The sequence below is a fragment of the Tursiops truncatus genome, chromosome 2 (genome assembly GCF_011762595.2).
Source record: "Tursiops truncatus isolate mTurTru1 chromosome 2, mTurTru1.mat.Y, whole genome shotgun sequence".
In the NCBI taxonomy this organism is placed as follows: Eukaryota; Metazoa; Chordata; class Mammalia; order Artiodactyla; family Delphinidae; genus Tursiops; species Tursiops truncatus.
In genome coordinates, this window is record NC_047035.1 from 118702730 (window position 1) to 118726000 (window position 23271).

Sequence of the window (23271 nt, forward strand, 5' to 3'; positions counted from 1 at the left end):
ACAGGAAGATGGCGGAAGAGTAAGACGCGGAGATCACCTTCCTCCCCACAGATACACCAAAAGTACATCTACACGTGGAACAGCTCCTACAGAACACCTACTGAACGCTGGCAGAAGACCTCAGACCTCCCAAAAGTCAAACTCCCCACGTACCTGGGTAGGACAAAAGAAAAAAGAATAAACAGAGACAAAACGATAGGGACCTGCACCAGTGGGAGGGAGCTGTGAAGGAGGAAAGGTTTCCACACACTAGGAAGCCCCTTCGTGGGCAGAGACTGCGGGTGGCGGAGGGGGAATGCTTCGGCGCCGCGAAGGAGAGCGCAGCAACAGGGGTGCGGAGGGCAAAACAGAGAGATCCCCGCACAGAGGATTGCTGCCGACCAGCACTCACCAGCCCGAGAGGCTTGTCTGCTCACCCGCCGGGGCGGGCGGGGTTGGGAGCTGAGGCTCTGGCTTCGGTCCGAGCGCAGGGAGAGGACTGGGGTTGGCGGAGTGAACACAGCCTGCAGGGGGTTAATGTACCACGGTTAGCCGGGAGGGAGTCCGGGGAAAAGTGTGGACCTGCCGAAGAGGCAAGAGACTTTTTCTACACTCTTTGTTTCCTGGTGCGCGAGGAGAGGGGATTAAGATCGCTGCTTAAAGGAGCTCTAGAGACGGGCGCGAGCCGCGGCTAAAAGCACGGACCCCAGAGACGGGCATGAGACGCTAAGGCTGCTGCTGCTGCCACCACCAAGAAGCCTGTGTGCGAGCACAGATCACTATCCACACCCCCCTTCCGGGGAGCCTGTGCAGCCTGCCACTGCCAGGGTCCCGGGATCGAGGGACAACTTCCCTGGGAGAACGCACGACGCGCCTCAGGCTAGTGCAGCATCACGCTGGCCTCTGCCGCCGCAGGCCTGCCCCGTACTCTGTGCCCCTTCCTCCCCGCCGGCCTGAGTGAGCCAGAGTCCCTGAAGCAGCTGCTCCTTTAACCCCGTCCTGTCTGAGTGAAGAACAGACGCCCTCCGGCGACCTACACGCAGAGGCGGGGCCAAATCCAAAGCTGAACCCCAGGAGCTGCGCGAACAAAGAAGAGGAAGGGAAATCTCTCCCAGCAGCCTCAGAAGCAGCGGATTAAAGCTCCACAATCAACTTGATGTACCCTGCATCTGTGGAATACCTGAATAGACAAGGAATCATCCCAAATTGAGGAGGTGGACTTTGAGAGCAAGATTTATGATTTTTTCCCCTTTTCCTCTTTTTGTGAGTGTGTATGTGTATGTTTCTGTGTGAGATTTTATCTGTATAGCTTTGCTTCCACCATTTGTCCTAGGGTTCTATCTGTCTGGTTTTTTTTTGTTTTAATTTTTTTCTTAATAATTATTTTTTATTTTAATAACTTTATTTTATTTTACTTTATCTTTCTTCTTTCTTTCTTCCTTCCTTCCTTCCTTCCTTCCTTCCTTCCTTCCTTCCCTCCCTCCCTTCCCTCCTTTAGACAACGAATCATCCCAAATTGAGGAGGTGGACTTCGAGAGCAAGAATTATGATTTTTTCCCCTTTTCCTCTTTTTGTGAGTGTGTATGTGTATGCTTCTGTGTGAGATTTTGTCTATATAGCTTTGCTTCCACCATTTGTCCTAGGGTTCTATCCGTCCGTTTTGCTTTTTTTTAAATTTTTTTCTTAATAATTATTTCTATTTTAATAACTTTATTATATTTTATCTTATTTTATTTTACTTTATCTTCTTTCTTTTTTTTCCTTCCTTCCCTCCTTCCTTCCTTCCTCACTCCCTCCCTTTCTTTCTTTCTTTCCTTCTTTCTCTTTCTTTCTTTCTTTCTTTCTTTCTTTCTCTTTCTTTCTTTCTTTCTTTCTACTTCTACTAATTCTTTCTTTCTACTTTTTCTCCCTTTTATTCTGAGCCGTGTGGATGAAAGGCTCTTGGTGCTGCAGCCAGGAGTCAGTGCTGTGCCTCTGAGGTGGGAGAGCCAACTTCAGGACACTGGTCCACAAGAGACCTCCCAGCTCCACATAATATCAAACGGCAAAAATCTCCCAGAGATCTCCATTTCAACGCCAGTACCCAGCTTCACTCAACAACCAGCAAGCTACAGTGCTGGACACCCTATGCCAAACAACTAGCAAGAAAGGAACACAACCCCACCCATTAGCAGAGAGGCTGCCTAAAATCATAATAAGTCCACAGACACCCCAAAACACACCACCAGATGTGGACCTGCCCACAAGAAAGACAAGATCCAGCCTCATCCACCAGAACACAGGCACTAGTCCCCTCCACCAGGAAGCCTACACAACCCACTGAACCAACCTAAGCCACAGACACCAAAAACAATGGGACAGACACCAAAAACGGGAACTACGAACCTGCAGCCTGCAAAAACGAGACCCCAAACACAGTATGATAAGCAAAATGAGAAGACAGAAAAACACACAGCAGATGAATGAGCAAGGTAAAAACCCACCAGACCTAACAGATAAAGAGGAAATAGGCAGTCTACTTGAAAAAGAATTCAGAATAATGATAGTAAAGATGATCCAAAATCTTGGAAATAGAATAGACAAAATGCAAGAAACATTTAACAAGGACCTAGAAGAACTAAAGATGAAACAAAAAACGATGAACAACACACTAAATGAAATTAAAAATACTCTAGATGGGATCAATAGCAGAATAACTGAGGCAGAAGAACCGATAAGTGACCTGGAAGATAAAATAGCGGAAATAACTACTGCAGAGCAGAATAAAGAAAAAAGAATGAAAAGAATTGAGGACAGTCTCAGAGACCTCTGGGACAACATTAAACGCACAAACATTCGAATTATAGGGGTTCCAGAAGAAGAAGAGAAAAAGAAAGGGACTGAGAAGATATTTGAAGGATTATAGTTGAAAACTTCCCTAATATGGGAAAGGAAATAGTTAATCAAGTCCAGGAAGCACAGAGAGTCCCATACAGGATAAATCCAAGGAGAAATACACCAAGACACATATTAATCAAACGGTCAAAAATTAAATACAAAGAAAACATATTAAAAGCAGCAAGGGAAAAACAACAAATAACACACAAGGGAATCCCCATAAGGTTAACAGCTGCTCTTTCAGCAGAAACTCTGCAAGCCAGAAGGGAGTGGCAGGACATATTTAAATTGATGAAGGGGAAAAAACCTACAACCAAGATTACTCTACCCAGCAAGGATCTCATTCAGATTTGATGGAGAAATTAAAACTTTTACAGACAAGCAAAATCTGAGAGACTTCAGCACCACCAAATGAGCTTTACAACAAATGCTAAAGGAACTCCTCTAGACAAGAAACACAAGAGAAGGAAAAGACCTACAATAACGAACCCAAAACAATTAAGAAAACGGGAATAGAAACATACATATCGATAATTACCTTAAATGTAAATGGACTAAATGCTCCCACCAAAAGACACCGATTGGCTGAATGGATACAAGAAAAAGACCCATATATATGCTGTCTACAAGAGACCCACTTCAGACCTAGAGACACATACAGACTGAAAGTAAGAGGATGGAAAAAGATATTCCATTCAAATGGAAACCAAAAGAAAGCTGGAGTAGCAATTCTCATATCAGACAAAATAGAACTTAAAATAAAGACTATTGAAGGACACTACATAATGATCAAGGGATTGATCCAAGAAGAAGATATAACAATTGTAAATATTTACGCACCCAACATAGGAGCACCTCAATACATAAAGCAAATACTAACAGCCATAAAAGGGGAAATCGACAGTAACACATTCATAGTAGGGGACTTTAACACCCCACTTTCACCAATGGACAGATCATCCAAACTGAAAATAAATAAGGACACACAAGCTGTAAAGGATACATTAAACAAGATGGACTTAATTGATATTTATAGGACATTCCATCCAAAAACAACAGAATACACATTTTTCTCAAGTGCTCATGGAACATTCTCCAGGATAGACCATAGCTTGGGTCACAAATCAAGCCTTGGTAAATTTAAGAAAATTGAAATTGTATCAAGTATCTTTTCCGAACACAATGCTATGAAACTAGATATCAATTACAGGAAAAGATCTGTAAAAAATACAAACACATGGAGGCTAAACAATACACTACTTAATAACGAAGTGATCACTGAAGAAATCAAAGAGGAAATAAAAAAATATCTAGAAACAAATGAAAATGGGGACATGATGACCCAAAACCTATGGGATGCAGCAAAAGCAGTTCTAAGAGGGAAGTTTATAGCAATACAATCCTACCTTAAGAAACAGGAAACATCTCGAATAAATAACCTAACCTTGCACCTAAAGCAATTAGAGAAAGAAGAACAAAAAAACCCCAAAGTTAGCAGAAGGAAAGAAATCATAAAAATCAGATCAGAAATAAATGAAAAAGAAATGCAGGAAATGAGAGCAAAGATCAATAAAACTAAAAGCTGGTTCTTTGAGAAGATAAACAAAATTGATAAACCATTAGTCACACTCATCAAGAAAAAAAGGAAGAAGGCTCAAATCAAAGAATTAGAAATGAAAAAGGAGAAGTAACAACTGGCACTGCAGAAATACAAAAGATCATGAGAGATTACTACAAGCAACTGTATGCTAATAAAATGGACAACCTAGAAGAAATTGACAAATTCCTAGAAAAGCACAACATTCTGAGACCGAACCAGGAAGAAATAGAAAATATAAACAGACCAATCACAAGCACTGAAATTGAGACTGTGATTAAAAATCTTCCAACAAACAAAAGCCCAGGAACAGATGGCTTCACAGGCGAATTCTAACAAACATTTACAGAAGAGCTAACACCTATCCTTCTCAAACTCTTCCAAAATATAGCAGAGGGAGGAACACTCTCAAACTCATGCTACGAGGCCACCATCACCTTGATACCAAAACCAGACAAGGATGACACAAAGAAAGAAAACTACAGGCCAATATCACTGATGAACATAGATGCAAAAATTCTCAACAAAATACTAGCAAACAAAATCCAACAGCACATTAAAAGGATCATACACCATGATCAAGTGGGGTTTATTCCAGGAATGCAAGTATTCTTCAATATACGCAAATCAATCAATGTGATAAACCATATTAACAAACTGAAGAAGAAAAACCATATGATCATCTCAGTAGATGCTGAGAAAGCTTTCGACAAAATTCAACACCCATTTATGATAAAAACCCTGCAGAAAGTAGGCATAAAGGGAACTTTCCTCAACATAATAAAGGCCATATATGACAAACCCACAGCCAACATCGTCCTCAATGGTGAAAAACTGAAAGCATTTCTACTAAGATCAGGAACAAGACAAGGTTGCCCACTCTCACCACTCTTATTCAACATAGTTGTGGAAGTTTTAGACACAGCAGTCCGAGAAGAAAAGGAAATAAAAGGAATCAAAATCGGAAAAGAAGAGGTAAAGCTGTCACTGTTTGAAGATGACATGATGCTATACATAGAGAATCCTAAAGATGCTACCAGGAAACTACTAGACCTAATCAATGAATTTGGTAAAGTAGCAGGATACAAAGTTAATGCACAGAAATCTCTGGCATTCCTATACACTAATGATGAAAAATCTGAAAGTGAAATCAAGAAAATACTCCCATTTACCAATGCAACAAAAAGAATAAAATATCTAGGAATAAACCTACCTAAGGAGACAAAAGACCTGTATGCAGAAAATTATAAGACACTGATGAAAGAAATTAAAGGTGATACAAATAGATGGAGAGATATACCATGTTCTTGGATTGGAAGAATCAACATTGTGAAAATGACTCTACTACCCAAATCTACAGATTTAATGCAATCCCTATCAAACTACCAGTGGCATTTTTCACAGAACTAGAACAAAATATTTCACAATTTGTATGGAAACACAAAAGACCCCAAATAGCCAAAGCCATCTTGACAACAAAAAACAGAGCTGGAGGAATCAGGCTCCTGGACTTCAGACTATACTACAAAGCTACAGTAATCAAGATAGTATGGTACCGGCACAAAAATAGAAAGACAGATCAATGGAACAGGATAGAAAGCCCAGAGATAAACCCACGCACATACGGTCACCTTATCTTTGATAAAGGAGGCAGGAATGTACAGTGGAGAAAGGACAGCCTCTTCAATAAGTGGTGCTGAGAAAACTGGACAGGTACATGTAAAAGTATGAGATTAGATCACTCCCTAATACCATACACAAAAATAAGCTCAAAATGGATTAAAGACCTAAATGTAAGGCCAGAAACTATCAAACTCTTAGAGGAAAACATAGGCAGAACACTCTATGACATAAATCACAGCAAGATCATTTTTGACCCACCTCCTAGAGAAATGGAAATAAAAACAAAAATAAACAAATGGGACCTAATGAAACTTCAAAGCTTTTGCACAGCAAAGGAAACCATAAACAAGACCAAAAGACAACCCTCAGAATGGGAGAAAATATTTGCAAATGAAGCAACCGACAAAGGATTAATCTCCAAAATTTACAAGCAGCTCATGCAGCTCAATAACAAACAACCCAATCCAAAAATGGGCAGAAGACCTAAATAGACATTTCTCCAAAGAAGATATACAGACTGCCAACAAACACATGAAAGAATGCTCAACATCATTAATCATTAGAGAAATACAAATCAAAACTACAATGAGATATCATCTCATACCCGTCAGAATGGCCATCATCAAAAAACCTAGAAACAATAAATGCTGGAGAGGGTGTGGAGAAAAGGGAACCCTCTTGCACTGCTGGTGGGAATGTGAATTGGTACAGCCACAATGGAGAACAGTATGGAGGTTCCTTAAGAAACTAAAAATAGAACTACCAAACAACCCAGCAATCCCACTACTGGGCATATACCCTGAGAAAACCATAATTCAAAAAGAATCATACACCACAGTATTCACTGCAGCTCTATTTACAATAGCCAGGACATGGAAGCAACCTAACTGTCCATCAACAGATGAAGGGATAAGGAAGATGTGGCACATATATACAATGAAATATTACTCAGCCATAAAAAGAAATGAAATTGGGTTATTTGTAGTGAGGTGGGTGGACCTAGAGTCTGTCATACAGAGTGACGTAAGTCAGAAAGAGAAACAAATACTCTATGCTAACACAAATATATGGAATCTAAAAGAAAAAAGAAAATGGTTCTGAAGAACCTAGGGGCAGGACAGGAATAAAGACACAGATGTAGAGAATGGACGTGAGGACAGTGGAAGGGGAAGCGGAAGCTGGAATGAAGTGAGAGTGGCATGTGCATATATACACTACCAAATGTAAAACAGATAGCTAGTGGGAAGTAGCCACATAGCACAGGGAGATCAGCTCGGTGCTTTGTGACCACCTAGAGGGGTGGGATAGGGAGGAAGGTGGGTGGGAGATGGAAGAGGGAGGAGATATGGGGATATATGTATTTGTATAGCTGATTCACTTTGTTATACAGCAGAAACTAACACACCATTGTAAAGCAATTATACTCCAATAAAGATGTTAGAAAAATAATAATACTAAACAGTCTCTTTGCAATCAACCTTTGGAAAGGGACAAAATATTTGAAAACCATATATCTGATAAGGAGATAATATCCAGAATATGTAAAGAACCCCTACAACTCAACAAGAACAAAACCCCCAAATAACCAAATTAAAAAATCGGCCAAGGACTCGAATACACATTTCTCCAAAGATGACATTAAAATGACTAACAAGCATATGAAAAGATGTTCAACATCACTAATCATTAGAGAAACATAAATGAAAAATCACAAGATGGGGACTTCTCTGTGGCACAGTGGTTAAGAATCTGCCTGCCAATGCAGGGGACATGGGTTTGATCCCTGTTAAGGGAAGATCCAACATGCCGCAGAGCAACTAAGCCCATGTGCCACAACTACTGAAGCCTGCGGGCTCTAGGGCCCATGTGCCATAACTACGGAGCCCGCATGCTGCAACTACTGAAGCCCACATGCCTAAAGCCTGTGCTCTGCAACAAGAGAAGCCACCGCAATGAGAAGCCTGCACACTGCAACAAAGAGTGGCCCCTGCTTGCCCCAGCTAGAGAAAGCCCATGTGCAGCAATGAAGACTCAACACAGCCAAAAAAAAAAAAAAAAAAAAAAAAAAAAAAAAAGCTAGCTACACCATCTTTAAAAGAAAAATCACAAGATATCCCCTCAAACCCAGTAAGATGGCTACTATTAAACAAACAGAAAGTAGCAAGTGCTGGCAAGGATGTAGAGAAGTTAGAACCCTTGTACAGCATTGGTAGGAATGTAAAATGGTACAGCCGCTGTGGAAAACAATATGTCAGTTCCTCAAAAAATTAAAAATAGAATTACATATGATCCACAAATTCCAATTCTGAGTATATTTCCCAAAGAACTGAAATCAGGATTTTCAAGAGATATATTAGCACACCCATGTACATAGCAGCTTTATTTACAAGAGGTATAAGCAACACAAATGTCCATCTATAAATGAATGGATAAACAAAATGTGATATATACACAGAATGGAATATTATTCAGCCTTAAAAAGGAAGGAAATTCTGATACAGGCTACAACATGGGTGAACCTTGAGGACATTATGCTGAGTGAAATAGACTAGTCACAAAAAGACAAATACTGCATGATTCCATTTACATTAGGTATCTAAAGTAGTCAAACTCACAGAAACAGAAAGTAGAATGTGGTTCCCCAGGCCTGGGGGAAGAAAGAAATGGAAAGTTGTTCAATGGGCATAGAGCTTCAGCTCTGCAAGATGAAAAAGTTCTGGCGATCTGTTGCACAACAATGTGAATATGCTTAATATTACTGAACTTAAAAATGGTTAAGATGGTAAATTTTATGCTATGTATTTTTTAAACCACCATTAAAGTTTTTAATTATTAAAAAAAACTACAATTGAAACTATCACCCACAGAGATGGCATCTGAAATTTCAACAACAAAACAAGGAGTTTGTAATAAGTTGCATCAAATAAAAACTTGAACTGAACAAAACACAGCAAAAGCCTTCAGGATTTTCATGAGGTATTGTTAAAGAGGAAAAAGGGATAGAAAAGAGACTATAATGTAATCCTACTTTTGTAAAATAATCAATTATTAAAATCTATCTATATCTATCTACCTATATAATTATATACGCCTGAGGAAAATCATGGCATTTTGCATACTAAATCAACAAGGGTAATTAACAAGGGTTATATGGGGGGATATTCATGTGGGTTAGGGAAGGAGGGAGACAGAAGAGATGGGAAAGGGAGAGTACAAAAAAGGAAAGGGGGAAAATACCAAACTCAATGAAAAAAATAATTCTCAAGTAGCCACACTCCTCAGATAGGCTACAAGTTTCTTATACTTTCCCACATCTCAGTGTGTGTTCAGCACACAGGAAGACTGCTGACATTAGGTGAAGTTTTGACATTACTTAGTTATTGGAATAAAAGTGAAAAAAAATATATATATATATTATTTTTTTGTGGAGGGAAGGATTATTTATTTATTTATTTATTTATTTTTGGCTGTGTTGGGTCTTCGTTTCATGCGAGGGCTTTCTCTAGTTGCGGCAAGTGGGGTCCACTCTTCATCGTGATGCGGGGGGCCACTCTTCACCGCGGTGTGCGGGCCTTTCACTATCGCAGCCTCTCTTATTGTGGGGCACAGGCTCTAGACGCGCAGGCTCAGTAGTTGTGGCTCACGGGCCTAGTTGCTCCGTGGCATGTGGAATCTTCCCATACCAGGGCTCAAACCCGTGTCCCCCGCATCGGCAGGCAGATTCTCAATCGCTGCGCCACCAGGGAAGCCCTAAGATTTTCTTAACTAGTAGAAATGAAAAGAAATCAGTTAACCGGACTGGTGGCGCAGCGGTTGAGAGTCTGCCTGCCGATGCAGGGGACGCGGGTTCGTGCCCCGGTCCGGGAGAATCCCACATGCCGCGGAGCGGCTGGGCCCGTGAGCCACGGCCGCTGGGCCTGCGCGTCCGGAGCCTGTGCTCCGCAACGGGAGAGGCCACAGCAGTGAGAGGCCCGAGTACTGCAAAAAAAAAAAAAAGAAAAAAAAGAAAATCCTAGCTCTCAGGAATGGCAGCAAGCATTGGTAGATCTGGAAATTCAACTTAAACAGGGACCTGGGGACTTCCCTGGTGGTCCAGTGGTTAAGACTCTACACTCCTAATGCAGGGGGCCCAGGTTCGACCCCCTGGTCAGTGAACTAGACCCCACATACCACAACTAAAAGATCCTGCATGCTGCAATGAAGGTCTTGCACACAGCAAAGAAGATCCCGCGTGCCGCAACTAAGACAAGGCGCAGCCAAATAAATAAATAAATATTAAAAAAAAACAGGGAACTGAAAAAAGACCTTGAGTGCTGCATCATATGGGCTTTATACGGGCTTCTATCCAAGTGTCCTTCAAGCCCAGTCCCTTCACCCTGAGTCCTACTGACTCTTACTCCTGTCCATCTCTTCTGTCTTTTCCTCCTCCGCAAGCCCAAGGAATTATTTCCTCCTATCAAGGAAAAGCTGTGCTCTAACATTATGTAGCCTATGCTAAGTTGCCCTCTACGGTCCAAGTTTTTGAAACTGAAAAAGGCAAAAATGAACTAGACCCACTGTCTACTGGCACATCACGTTCCTTCTCTGAAGTATGAGCACAGAATTAGCTAGCTTGAGCAGGTAGGGGGAAGAGCCAAGAGGCAAAAGAAAAAACCAGGAACAACATAAAGAGGGTATTAATATTTCAAAAATATTATCTTGTCACATTGACATCCTCAAAACTAAATTTGATAGATCACTTCTAACTATTCAAGATATGACTGTACCAAGGAGCTACGCTACTTGAGAACATCAGAAATCAGAAAAAATGGCATTATTAATGTCATGAAAAAAATGTTTCTCTCAAATCCCACAAGTTTAAGAACTCATGTGTGCACTTTTCCCCTTGAGAACCAAGACAGTGCAATGCAGAAAAGCAGAGGCTTACACAGAGTGCCCATTTCTTCATGAACCAGGCTGAAAGACACGCCTGTGCCTGTGATCTGCTCTTATTCACAACGGTTTAATATCTCCTTCAACACTGAACCGAGATCAGGAAGCATGCTGTCCCCACCAGCTGCTCTCTGTGAATGAAAGTGCAGGACCCGGCCATGCCGTGCAACACCGCTTACTTGCAGAGCTACATCCTTCCCTGCTGCCCACAGACTCGGTGCTGTCAGAGCTGTTCTCAACACCCTTTTCCAGTCTACATCAGAGATCACAAAAGGATCCAAAAGGAATTTAAAATCTCTTCTTCTGTAACCTGAGTCCCCAGGGATAAAAATAAAATGCCACCCGGCACACCTCCCTCATACGTACCAGGCATAAACCAGAGGAGGATTCGTACTCTGCATTTAGTGGTTTTGTCTAACCAAAAAGCAAAATACCAGAAAGCACACAAGTGATAGTAATAGCTCTTCCACTTGGCATGCTATTAACACCCCGCAACAGGGCTTCCCTGGTGGCGCAGTGCTTGAGAGTCCGCCTGCCGATGCAGGGGACACAGGTTCGTGCCCCGGTCCAGGAGGATCCCACATGCCGCGGAGCGACTGGGCCCGTGAGCCATGGCCGCTGAGCCTGCGCGTCCGGAGCCTGTGCTCTCCAGCGGGAGAGGCCACAACAGTGAGAGGCCCGCGTAACGCGCAAAAAAAAAAAAAAAAAAATGCAAACATTAAGAACACAATGGCACACACATGTTTAAAAAAGCACAATTAATCTTACATTTCAAGTATGTAAAATGTATGCAAAAAATATCATTCCAGTGCTGACCACCTGATAGACCTCTGGGATGCTTTGCGTTTTCAGGACACACTTTCAGAAACACCAATCAAGCACAGTCTTTCAGAAACTACTGGCTTAAGCACATCTAATCCTTACTTTGGCAGGGAATTTTTTTAGGGTACCCAACAATTACTTTTAGTAATTTTTCAGGAAGCTTATAAAATTGCACTCAACAGTGCAGATTCTAGAAATTCTACTCTAGTTCTCCATTTATTTACAACAGAGAATCCCAAAAGGTCATTTTGAAGGGTACAACAACTAAAATAAGCTTAAGGAAAAAGAGAGATTGCTTTCACGGAATCTGTATCTCTATACAGACCTCTCCTCTCGGTCCACACCTGAATACCCATTTCCCAAAAAAATTTCAAGTCATTTAGTGAAACCACACATAGTTTCAAAAAAATGTAATCTCGCTCATTAATTTTAGTATGAAGAGGAAGGGACACAGAATCACAAAGCTGAAAGCTTTAATTTGAATACTCAGCACCACCAGTTACCTGTTAACCTCCATATGTCACAGTTCTCTAATCTATATGAAATCAACATGCGCAAAACCAAATTCATGATCTTCCCCAAAATGGTCCCCTGATGGTGTTCCCCATCACAGTGAGTGGTCCCAGCATCTGCCTAGTTCCACAACTTAAAAACCTAGGAGTCATCTTTCATACCACCTGCATTGCCAATCCACAAGGAAACTATTGATTTTACCTCCTAAATATTTCTCAAATCCATCCACTTCTTAACAGCTTCATGGCCACCATCCTAGCACATGCTATCTGCATCTCTCATCAGGACAAGGGCAAGCCTACTGCCCTAAGTGGTGTCCATGCAATTTCTTAGCCCCCTCCAATTGGTTCTCTGCACTGATACACAAGTGATCTTTTCAAAACACAAATCTGATATTACACCCTGGCTTAAAATCCTTCTGTAGCATTCCATTAAGATAGACCAAAATCCTTAAGGCCAAACGCTGCCCGGTCTGTCCCCTGTAGCCTCTCCCCTTTGCTCTCTCCAGCTACATGGCCAGTTCAGCTTCTCAAACACACAACACTATTCCCTCCTGTAAGGAGTACTCTTCTTCCCTTCTGAGATGTCCTCCCTCCCCTTCACCTAGCTAACTCCTACTCATCCTTCAAATCTCAACTTCTTCAGGACTCTGTCCTGCCTCCAAAGTCTCCATTAGGTTCCTCTGCAGAGAACCGTGTTCCTTATCTGGGGTGTAATTATACAATCTTGGATGTATCTGATTAAAGTCTGTCTTCCCCACTGTGCTGGAAACGAATGGCAGCAGGTAATGTGTTTTATTCACCATCATAACCCCATCACCCAACAACATACTGGCACATAGTAGATGCTCCATTTATTGAATGAATATATGAATGGGTAAAGGAGTCAGTACCATCTGATGATTCCCATTTATCTGTAATAAGTCAGAATTTCATCATTGGTTGTGAAAGCAACTGTCACAAGAGATACACAATTTTGCTGTTAAGGATTACGAGTCACTAGACAGCTTCTTGCAGTTAGAGAGAACTTGTCTTACTCAGATTTGAATATGAAGAGAGTTAATATAACATACTAGCTAAGAACTCAGGATTTTAAGTCCACAGGTTGGGTTCTATCTAGCCTCTAATACTTACTGTCTGACCTGAAGGCAAGTTACCTAACCTCTTGGCATATTAGTTTTTTCATCAGTAAAACTGGTCTAAAGCAATACCTACCTAATAAGGTTATTGTGAGGATTAAATAAAATTATTCCTATAAATGCCCCCACAGGGTCATTCTTATTAGTCCATATATGATTGCTAAAGTAATGATACCTGACAGACCTCAAAAGGCAAACACACAAAAATATTACCACAAAAGCAATCACTGCCTGCAGAGCTACTGATTTCTACCTAAAACTTCCACGATAGCCCAAGAAAGATCATCTACCTACAGATTAATCTAGACAACAGGACCTTGCAAAAAAAAAGAAGGAAGAACATAACATGTCTGTGGCATCGGGCACTCTCAACACAGTGCAATGACAGTTCAGTGAATAGCTCTCCTCAAGTCTATATCCTTTACAGCTAGTAACAATAAGTAGAATACCAACCTACTAACAGCACATAAATCACATATCTCAGAAAAACAAAGAGAACCAAACTGTGAAGCACACTGAAAATAGGACAAGAACAACAATAAAAATAATTAATGGGCAATTCTTCTGAAGTAGTTAAAAATACAAGAGAAAAACTAAATTAAATACGTAAAAAGTGCAAATATATATACTGCCATTAACTCTGAGAAATTTAAATTTGGGTTTTACAAATCCATTTGTAACTCCAAGTATCATTACTCTGATATTGTCTCAGGTTTGAGGAATTAAAAGAATGACTTATCGAAGAAATTTCACTTTTAAGTCACTTACTGAAACCACATATATTTTCAAAGAAATGTAACCTTGATCCTTAATTTTAGTATGATGATTAAGAAACGGCACAAAACTGCAAAGCTGAAAACCATAATTTGAACACTCGGCACCACTAAATAGGTGTTAAATTCCATATGTCCCCATTTTCTTTTCTTTTTAATATTTATTTATTTATTTGGTTGCACTGGGTCTTAGTTGCAGCTTGCGGGCTCCTTAGTTGCGTCCAGTGGGCTCGTTAGATGTGGCATGCAAACTCTTAGTTCTGGCATGCATGTGGAATCTAGTTCCCTGACCAGGGATCGAACCTGGGCCCCTTGTATTGGGAGCGCAAAGTCTTAACCACTGCGCCACCAGGGAATCGCCCCCATTTTCTAATTTACAGAAATAAGGATATCTGTTGGCAAAATGTTGAAAACTGTTAAATGGCAAGAACTCTTCAGTTTGTTATACTTGAGGATTTTTGTGTATGTTTTGAGTTTTTCCACCATAAAACATTAATGAAAAGGATAACTTCTGCTTTGCTGCCTCACTGTTATGCGGAAAAAATGAAAAAGTACTTATCTCACTATGTCAGGTAGTGTCTAAGGTAGTTTAAAACTCTTTTTAAAGTTTGTTCCACTAAATTCGGTAGGTAGCTAAATAGATAAGGATTTTTAAAACCAATTCTAGGAAGATAAGACACAATAGTGTCCTCTACTGGCATTCTTCCATGAAGAATCATGATTTTCTTATCAAAAAGTATTGAAAAAAGTCAGCCAAGGTGTTCTGCAGCTAAATATGAATAATAGTAGTCCTTTGCCAATCTTTAGATAAAGATAAATTAACAGACAACACCTGCTATAATTTTAATTTTTTTCCATAAATTCTTCTTAAATCTTTAGCATCTGCTACAACCTGAATATATTAGAGCCTAACATGTAATACCTAGTTTAGCTCATTCATTCATTCAACAATTGTTGAGTGCCTGCTTCCCATGCCAGCCTCTGTTAGGTGCTCGAGGTAAAGCAGAAAACTCTGGTGCCTGCCTTCCTGGGGACAAGTTTGCATATTTATTTACTTTCATCATATCATAATTATAAACTGTATGGCTATGCCGAGAACACCCCACAATGTGAAGGGCACCCCCTGCATATGTGAACATGGCTGCAGCCCTGAAGTCTAACAAAGAATTTCTCAACTCAACACTATTGACAGTTTGGGCTAGATAGTTCTTTGTTACACGGGGCTGGCTGTCCCATGCACTACAGGATGTTTGGCAGCATCCCTGGCTTCCATCCACTGCATATACCACCCCCTCAATGTGACAACCCCAAACACGGCCAAACATCGCCAAATATCCCCTGGTGGCGGGGAGGGAGGGACGCACAAAACTGCCCCTGGTTGAGAGTCACTGGTCTAACAACAGTAGCTAGTAAGCAGCAGATGTAGAAGTAGAACCCAGATTTGTTTCTGTTCTCAAAATAATATTTAGGGACTTCCCTGGCCATCCAGTGGTTAAGACTTCGCCTTCCAATGCAGGGGGTGCGGGTTCAATCCCTGGTTGGGGAGCTAAGATCCCACTTGCCTCGTGGCCAAAAAACCAAAACATAAAAAACAGAAGCAATGTTGTAACAAATTCAGTAAAGACTTTTAAAATGGTCCACATTTTAAAAAATCTTAAGAAAAGTAATACTTTAGTGACAAAAGTAATGTATGATCATTGTCAAGATTCCAACCAAAAGCACATTAAGAGTAGGAAATCTCCCTCTCCTCCTCCTTATCTCCCTTCCTGCAAGGCTAACCACTGTTAAGTCTGTTGTGTACACATCTTAAAATACACACACACACAGAGGAAGAACAAATGTTTTCTTTTTAACTTCTGCGACTTGCTTCTGTCATTCAATTCTCTAGGTCAATGTACATCCATCCATCTCACTCTTTCTTCATAAGCCGCAAAGCGGTCTGGGTTATGGGTGTATCATAATTTATGTAAGCTTTCACCACTGGTAGGCATTTATGCAGTCTTTAGTTTTTGGTTATTTCTAACCATGCTACAGTGGAAAAATGCTGTAGTTAACATCCTTGTACAAGGACTTCTATGACACCAACTCGCAGGAGTAGAACTGCTGAGTCAAGGTATACATGTTGTAAATTTTGCTGGTTACTGCCAATAGCCTTCCCTTTCTCCTTTACAGGTCACCATAGGAAGAAATAAGATAACGTATCTAAAAGGTTTGTAACAGTGACATATATTATATATACTCAATTCATAATTAAGGCATTCCTAGAGTAATCTTTCCCTACAAGTCTGCTTGTATGTTTTTTAAGTTAACAAAAAGTGTCTTGTATACCTTTTTTAAAGATCCTCTCTGCAGCAGTGCTAGGAGGGCTATTTTAAGCAATAGCAAGATAAAAAAGTGAACATAACCAAGCATTTTGTAAACGAGAAGAAATGCATACTATATCCAACATTTTCAATGTGGCAAATAGGTATGCTTACCAGTCATTATTTTAAGTGTTACAGATGAAATGCAGAGGGGTTTTTTTTTCACTCTAGGATTTTCATTGTATTTTCTATTGATTTTTATCACAGAATTATCGGATAAAGTTTCTCTGTAAGTGATACGCTTTAGCAAACCTAACTTAACATCTTGCCCTCTCAGAACACTTGCAGTAAGAAAATGACCTTAGGCAGTGTTAAATTTAGGTCCAGGCAATAGTTTTCAAGAAGAGACAACTTGCACACTTTAAAAGTTTAAGCACCATCAGATTGAATAAATGCAGAGTTCACTATCGTAATTTGACACCTCTCAACAGGCAATAAATATGTATTATGAGCTAATATATTTACAGTGTCATGAACTAAAACACCCAATGGAACATGAAGTTGCCTCAGTTCACTACAGCCTGTGTGACCTTGATTAAGACTCTTGCAGGGCTTCCCTGGAGGCGCAGTGGTTAAGAATCCGCCTGCCAATGCAGGGGACACGGGTTCGAGCTCTGGTCCAGGAAGATCCCACATGCCGCGGAGCAACTAAGCCCGTGCACCACAACTACTGAGCCTGCGCTCTACAGCCCGTGCTCCACAACAAGAGAAGCCACCACACTGAGAAGCCTGTGCACCGCAACGAAGAGTAGCCCCCGCTCGCCGCAACTAGAGAAAGCCCACGCACAGCAACAAAGACCCTAACGCAGCCAAAAATAAATAAGATGAAATAAATAAACTTAAAATATTTAAAAAAAAGACTCTTGCAAATTTCCTCCTTAGGATTGTCCAAATATGAATGAATAGTGGGGACTGGAAGGAAACATGGAAATGGGAAGACAGCTCTATTTGTTAGGCTGGTGGGATAGTGCTTAGTTTCTATTGGCCTTATCCTGTTTGGGCTATATAGTTCATTGTAAATTCTCTGTTTCCATAGTTACTATCACTGGATCCTCTTAAAAATCCATCCAATTCATATGAATGGGAAACTGTCTACAACCTTGCTACTCAAAGTGTGGTACTCTGACCAGCAGCATCTATATCACTCGGGGCCTTGTGAGAAATGCAGAACCTCAGGTCCCACCTCTGAACCAGTGCCTGCATTATAACATCCCCAGAGGATTCCTGTGCACATTAAAGTTTGAGGAGCCCTGGTCCACAAGACTTAGAGCAGTGATTCTCAAGGGTGGGGGAAGAGGGAGACAATTTTGTCCCCAAAAGCCCATTTGACAATATCTGGAGGTATTTTTTTGTGGCTGCTACTGGCATCTCGTGGATAGAGGCCAAGCTTCCTGCCAAACAACCTACAAGGCAAAGGACAATCTCCCATAACGAAGTTCATATTGTCCTTTTTGTCAGAATTCAAATATTCATATTTAATTCCTATTTTTATTGGTAAAAGTCTATATTTTATAATTCTTCTTTAGAAGAAAAGAACATGAGGTCACTGAATTAAACACAGGAGAAATAATATCATCCTTCCCCAAAATGGAAACAGAACATTTAAATTAAAATTTTAGTAACAGAGCAGACTAGTTTTATATTGCCATTGTAAAACGATACCTATGCTGTTCTGGAGAGCAGTTTTCTAAAGAAACAAATTGTAAACTTTTTTCCAAAACTATTCCAGTATTTACCAACTCTCATCGTCAAGACATGCTTATTTAATATTAAACTTAAAATTACATCTGAAAGAATTTAATTGTAATTCTTAGGGGAGAAAAATAATGCTTTTAGAAGAAAAACGCTTTGTACTTAAATTACTGTGCTAAAAACTCATATCCTAATTATAAAAATTACTTACTAGATCTAATTTGTAGATTATAGGTTAAAAAAACCCTATTCTGAGAAATGACTGAAAACCTTTTTGAAGTTCCATCCATAAGCTACATTTACAAACTCGTTTGAAACGTTTCAGGAGATACACAAATAAAACCCTATCTTCCAGGTGCTTAGTCTAGCTCATAAAGCATACTTAGTATTTGCAAGGAAACAAAAATAATTTTTAATTTCAAATTAAACTGCATGAAAAGTTTATATCCTTACATAAGGCATCCAGATACTCTTTTGGATATAATCATAACAAAAGTAGAGAGGACAGTCGCTATATGTGTATTTCTATTAGCTTCTTAAGATGTTAATGAAAATAACTAAAGGTGAGAAGAAAAAGAATCTTTCATAGCTCTCATTTTCTATAAAATAATTATTTTATTTTCCTTTGAATGAAACAGAACTCAGCCCCTACATATACTAATAATAAAGTTTCAACCATTGAAAATGTCACACAACTACACAGCTAAGAAATATAACTGACTAATGACTATCTAATTTCCATAAATCACTCTTGTAATCATGGTCAGGTCAGTTTAAAAGGCTCGTATTATCTTAATATACTAGGTTAATTATCTATACTTTAATACAGACAAAATTGCCTCCTGAGTATCTTTCACAGCTCTGTAACCTTCCACCAGCCAAATAAGTATGGCTGCCGGCAGACTAGACATTTTCTTTTCCTAGAGATTGGCTCACAGAAAACCACAAAGAAGAGTTATTAAGATCCTGAGATGAATATGAAAACAATAAAATATAAAATTAATTATAGTTGGAAGGACCTGAAATCCATCCACTACCACCTTCTAATTTTAAAAATGGAGAACTAAAGGTTCAGCAAGGTCAAGCAATATGCCCAAGGAAACACAGCAAATTAATGACAGGTCTCCCAATTCCAGACAGTACTTCAGCAGTTTTACACAAAAGCATATTAACAATTAGGAGCAAGTGTGCAATTCCATCATTCTTTCAACATCACTTTGTTCTTCAAATGATCACTTACTAAGAGCATCAGAATCTTGGCATTTTAGAGTCTGAGAGGGAAGCTTTTCATGATCCCTCCTCTTACAGATGAGGAAACTGATATCCAGAGAGATCTTACTGTTCCATTCATTCATCCACAAACATTTACTGGGCTGCTGCAATACGCTAGGTTTTAGAGATACAAAGATACACATAAGATCACAGTTCTTAAGGAGCTCATGTGGGACCAAGAGAAAAAAATATATAAATGTAATCCAACAAGATGGTTATTATAAGAGAGGTATTCACTAAGAAGAGTGGGGGCAGGAAGGAATTAATCAGCTCGGATTGTTTGGATATAACACTGTACACCAAGCAACACCAATAGCTATTTACACCATTTAATCTTGGCTACAATGTTTTATATTAAAACAGATGAAAGAAGTTCCACTTTCACCAAAAGGAGTAGAGACTACTGTTTTCTAGAGTGCCAGGCAGAGTGCCTGGCATTTCACACGTGTTATTTAATCCTGAAAATGACTCAGAGGTAAGCAGTATTATCCCCATTTTTCAAAGAAGGAGGACCGCTGAGACAAGCTTGTCCAAGTCAAGATACACCAGAGTTATAATTTGAACCCAGGTTTGCCTGGCTCCAAAATCACATTCCTTTCTTTCTGTTAAACTATGACTCTCTCTGCACAGGATTTATTTGTTTAAATGATCCTCCACGTTCTTCCTCTACAGTCTTCGTTAAGCAATACACCCTGCAATAAATAATTCTAGTCTTCAAGATTATCACTTCCTAGAATCAGGAATCAGAGTTTAAAAACCTTAAGGAAGGAAAGACAAGAAAAGGTTCTGCTTATACCCAAATAAAGTTTCCTCACTCATAAAATTTGAAATACTGGTGTAGTGAACTTCAGCTTTTACCTCTTGCTTAAAGGAGTCTTACTTTTTCTATGTTTAGATCACACCATAGGTGCTCCATAAGTAGTAGTATTTTTCTTCAAGGTGTTGAGAGGGCAGACTCAAACTTTCTGAAGCTTTGAATTTTAAAAAGAACTAAGCATTTTCTTTTGTTGTTTCTATTCCTGTCCACAACATTTTGAAATAGAGAAGGCTGGGGGAAAGCTCTATTCCAAGATGCTAGGGAGGAATTTAGGATGCAAATGGTTAGCCCTCTGCCCAGCCTTCTACAGCTAACATGTTTCATCTTCGGGCAAAAGGGAAGATTTCAAATGCTAAGGGGCGAGTTGGGGAGGAGGACGGGGCCAAGGGGTAGAAGATCAAATCCTAATCCCTAGTATTAAGTCCAAGGAGCCTTCATAGTTGCCTGTGAATAAAGTAACTACGTGGGAAGCCCAGCTGAAACCAAGGAAGGAAAGCCCTGCTGGATAACGACAGCATCTTTTATTGAAAAAGTTGTATCGAAGTACACAGCAGTCTCCAGTGATGCGGGTCGTGGAACAAAATTCAAAGAGGCCTTTTCTCTGCATTTAAATGAACACATCTGAGCATTTAAACTGAAACCTCACCCCAAGCCCCCAGGAGAAAAATATAACCGCCCTCCGTATAACAAGATTTTCGGTGCGGGCCGCAGCCTCGCGGCTCTCCGGGCACCGCCGTGAAGCTGCCCCGGCCTCCCCGCGGTCCCCGCCCGGCGCACCCCGGCGGCCCTGAGCCCCGCCGCCCGCTCCGAGGACGAACCCACGGACCGCCATCCGTCGCCCAGGCTCACCTCCGGGCACGCCGCCTCCCGCGCCCTCCGGACCCCAGCGCCCGGCGACCAGCTGAAATACGAGGAGGAAGTGGAGCGGGCGGTGCCCGAGGCTGAGGACCCTGCGCTCCGACCCCCGCGCAGCCATCGCCCGGGACCCGCGCGGGAATGCAGGGAGCCGCCTCGCGACGGCCGCGTGGGCAACGCGGACTCGAGGGACCGAGCCGGGAGTGTGGGTTGGAGCCAAAGGCTAGCAGCGGCTGCGGAGGGGCTGACCGTCTCCTCAACTGCCGCTCGGGTAGCCTCCACTGCCCGCCGGATTTGGGCGGGCTCTGGGCGCGAGAAGAGGCTCAGGAAGCCTAGCCCCGCCCAAACACCCCCCCGCCCACCTCTTGTTCCGCCCAACCCCGCCTCGTCGTCTCTGGCCCCGCCCCTCCTACTCATAGCCCCGCCTCCATTCCGCCCAGTCGTTCCCCAGGCCCGGGTTTTGGCCCCACACTATCCATTCTAGCTCCGCCTTTTTCACACCTGGCCCCTCCTCACCACTCTGGCCCCGCCTTCAGGCCCGACACCTGGCGGGTGAGATGTTGGAGCTCAGAGTCCCAGGAAGGGCAAGGCCAGAGGATGGCATCACAGGCGGGTCCTTAGTCTAACCACAGAGTGACCTTGGGCAAGCCGCTGCATACCTATGATAACTACCATTAATTAATGTCTGCTCCGTGCCCAGCACCAAGAGGGGAGCCAGACAGAGAAACCGCTCTCAGCAGACAGAAAATCAGTAAACATAAATAAAGTTATTGAGTTGTGATGAGAGACGCAAAGGAAACAGGCGGGAGACTGAAACATAGTGGAAGGGCACTTACTCCTAGGCTCCTGGCTGAAGCTCTCTCCACTCAACACTGCTGCCCACTAAATTCCTCCTTGCGAGGTAAATACCAGTCGCAGCTTGCTGCCTCAAAAGGCTGTTATGAGAGCCAAGTGATCCCCAACAGAAGACCAGCGAGGCGACACTGGGCAAGTCACCCTCCCTCTCTGGGCCTATTTCTTCATCCTTAAAAGGATGAGGATAAGCTAGAGGGCTTGGAAGGTCCAGCTCTGACACTCATTCAAGCCATCCACAGAAATGATTTGCAGGTGTCTCAAATGTGGACAACGCCCTCCATGCTGCCATCAGTTAACGTTAGCAAATATTAGTGACTCCATCTGCCGCTGACACTAGCAACTCCGATGGTGATTGATAATGATTGCTAGAATTCCATCTCAAATCGCACTAGATCATACACTTCATCCCTTCTATTCATAATTGATTAGAAAGCTTCATTTGGCTGAAGAGATTCAGGCAAATCATCTTTAAACTTCAATGACAGTGCGTTTCTCTGATTCTTCACAGAAAGCTTTACGGATTTGACACCTCTATGACTCCTTGTAAGCAGAAATATCACTCCAAGCTCCAGACTCTGAATCTGTTTAAAAACTAAACCTGGTTGCAAAGAATCCAAAGGTGAAAATTAGTTAAGACATTTTTCTAAGTCCACCAGGAAAATGGAAACAATATCCATTGAAACTAGTCTGCTTAAGCTGGACTTAGGGAAAGAAAGGGGCCACAGAAAATGATAACCAGGTTGTCACTAATTACACTTCTACATAGGAAGGAAAGACAGTATTTATTGTCCCTTATTTCTATTTTGCTCTGAAGAATTTATGGGGCATGTAGACACTTATGCAATTCACCCTAACGGTATTTGGAGAAAGTAAAGTGTTATTCTGCTTCTACAGCTAGGGGATTTGAAACTGAGTGGTTGAATAACTGTTGAAGGTCACAGCACCTGTCAGTGGAAAAAATAGAATTAAATGGCTGTTAGCTGAGCCATGGCAAGCATAATTGGGACTCCTAGGTCTCCCCAGAGTGTTATATCAATAACCATGAGAACCGACTTCCCTGGTGGTGTAGTGGTTAGGAATCTGCCTGCCAATGCAGGGGACATGGGTTCAAGCTGTGGTCCAGGAAGATCCCACATGCCATGGAGCAACTAAGCCCATGTGCC

The 23271-nt window shown here is 41.4% G+C and overlaps 1 protein-coding gene across 1 annotated transcript in view; it reads right to left on the reverse strand.

The window, feature by feature from the left end:
• The window catches only part of CHRNA5 (cholinergic receptor nicotinic alpha 5 subunit), a 54849-nt gene extending 33292 nt beyond the window's left edge, over positions 1-21557 (reverse strand). The window contains exon 1 of the mRNA XM_033852043.2: positions 21248-21557. The gene's annotated coding sequence lies outside the window, so the exon portion shown is untranslated. The remainder of the gene's footprint in view (positions 1-21247) is intronic.
• Between the last annotated feature and the right edge of the window lie 1714 nt (positions 21558-23271).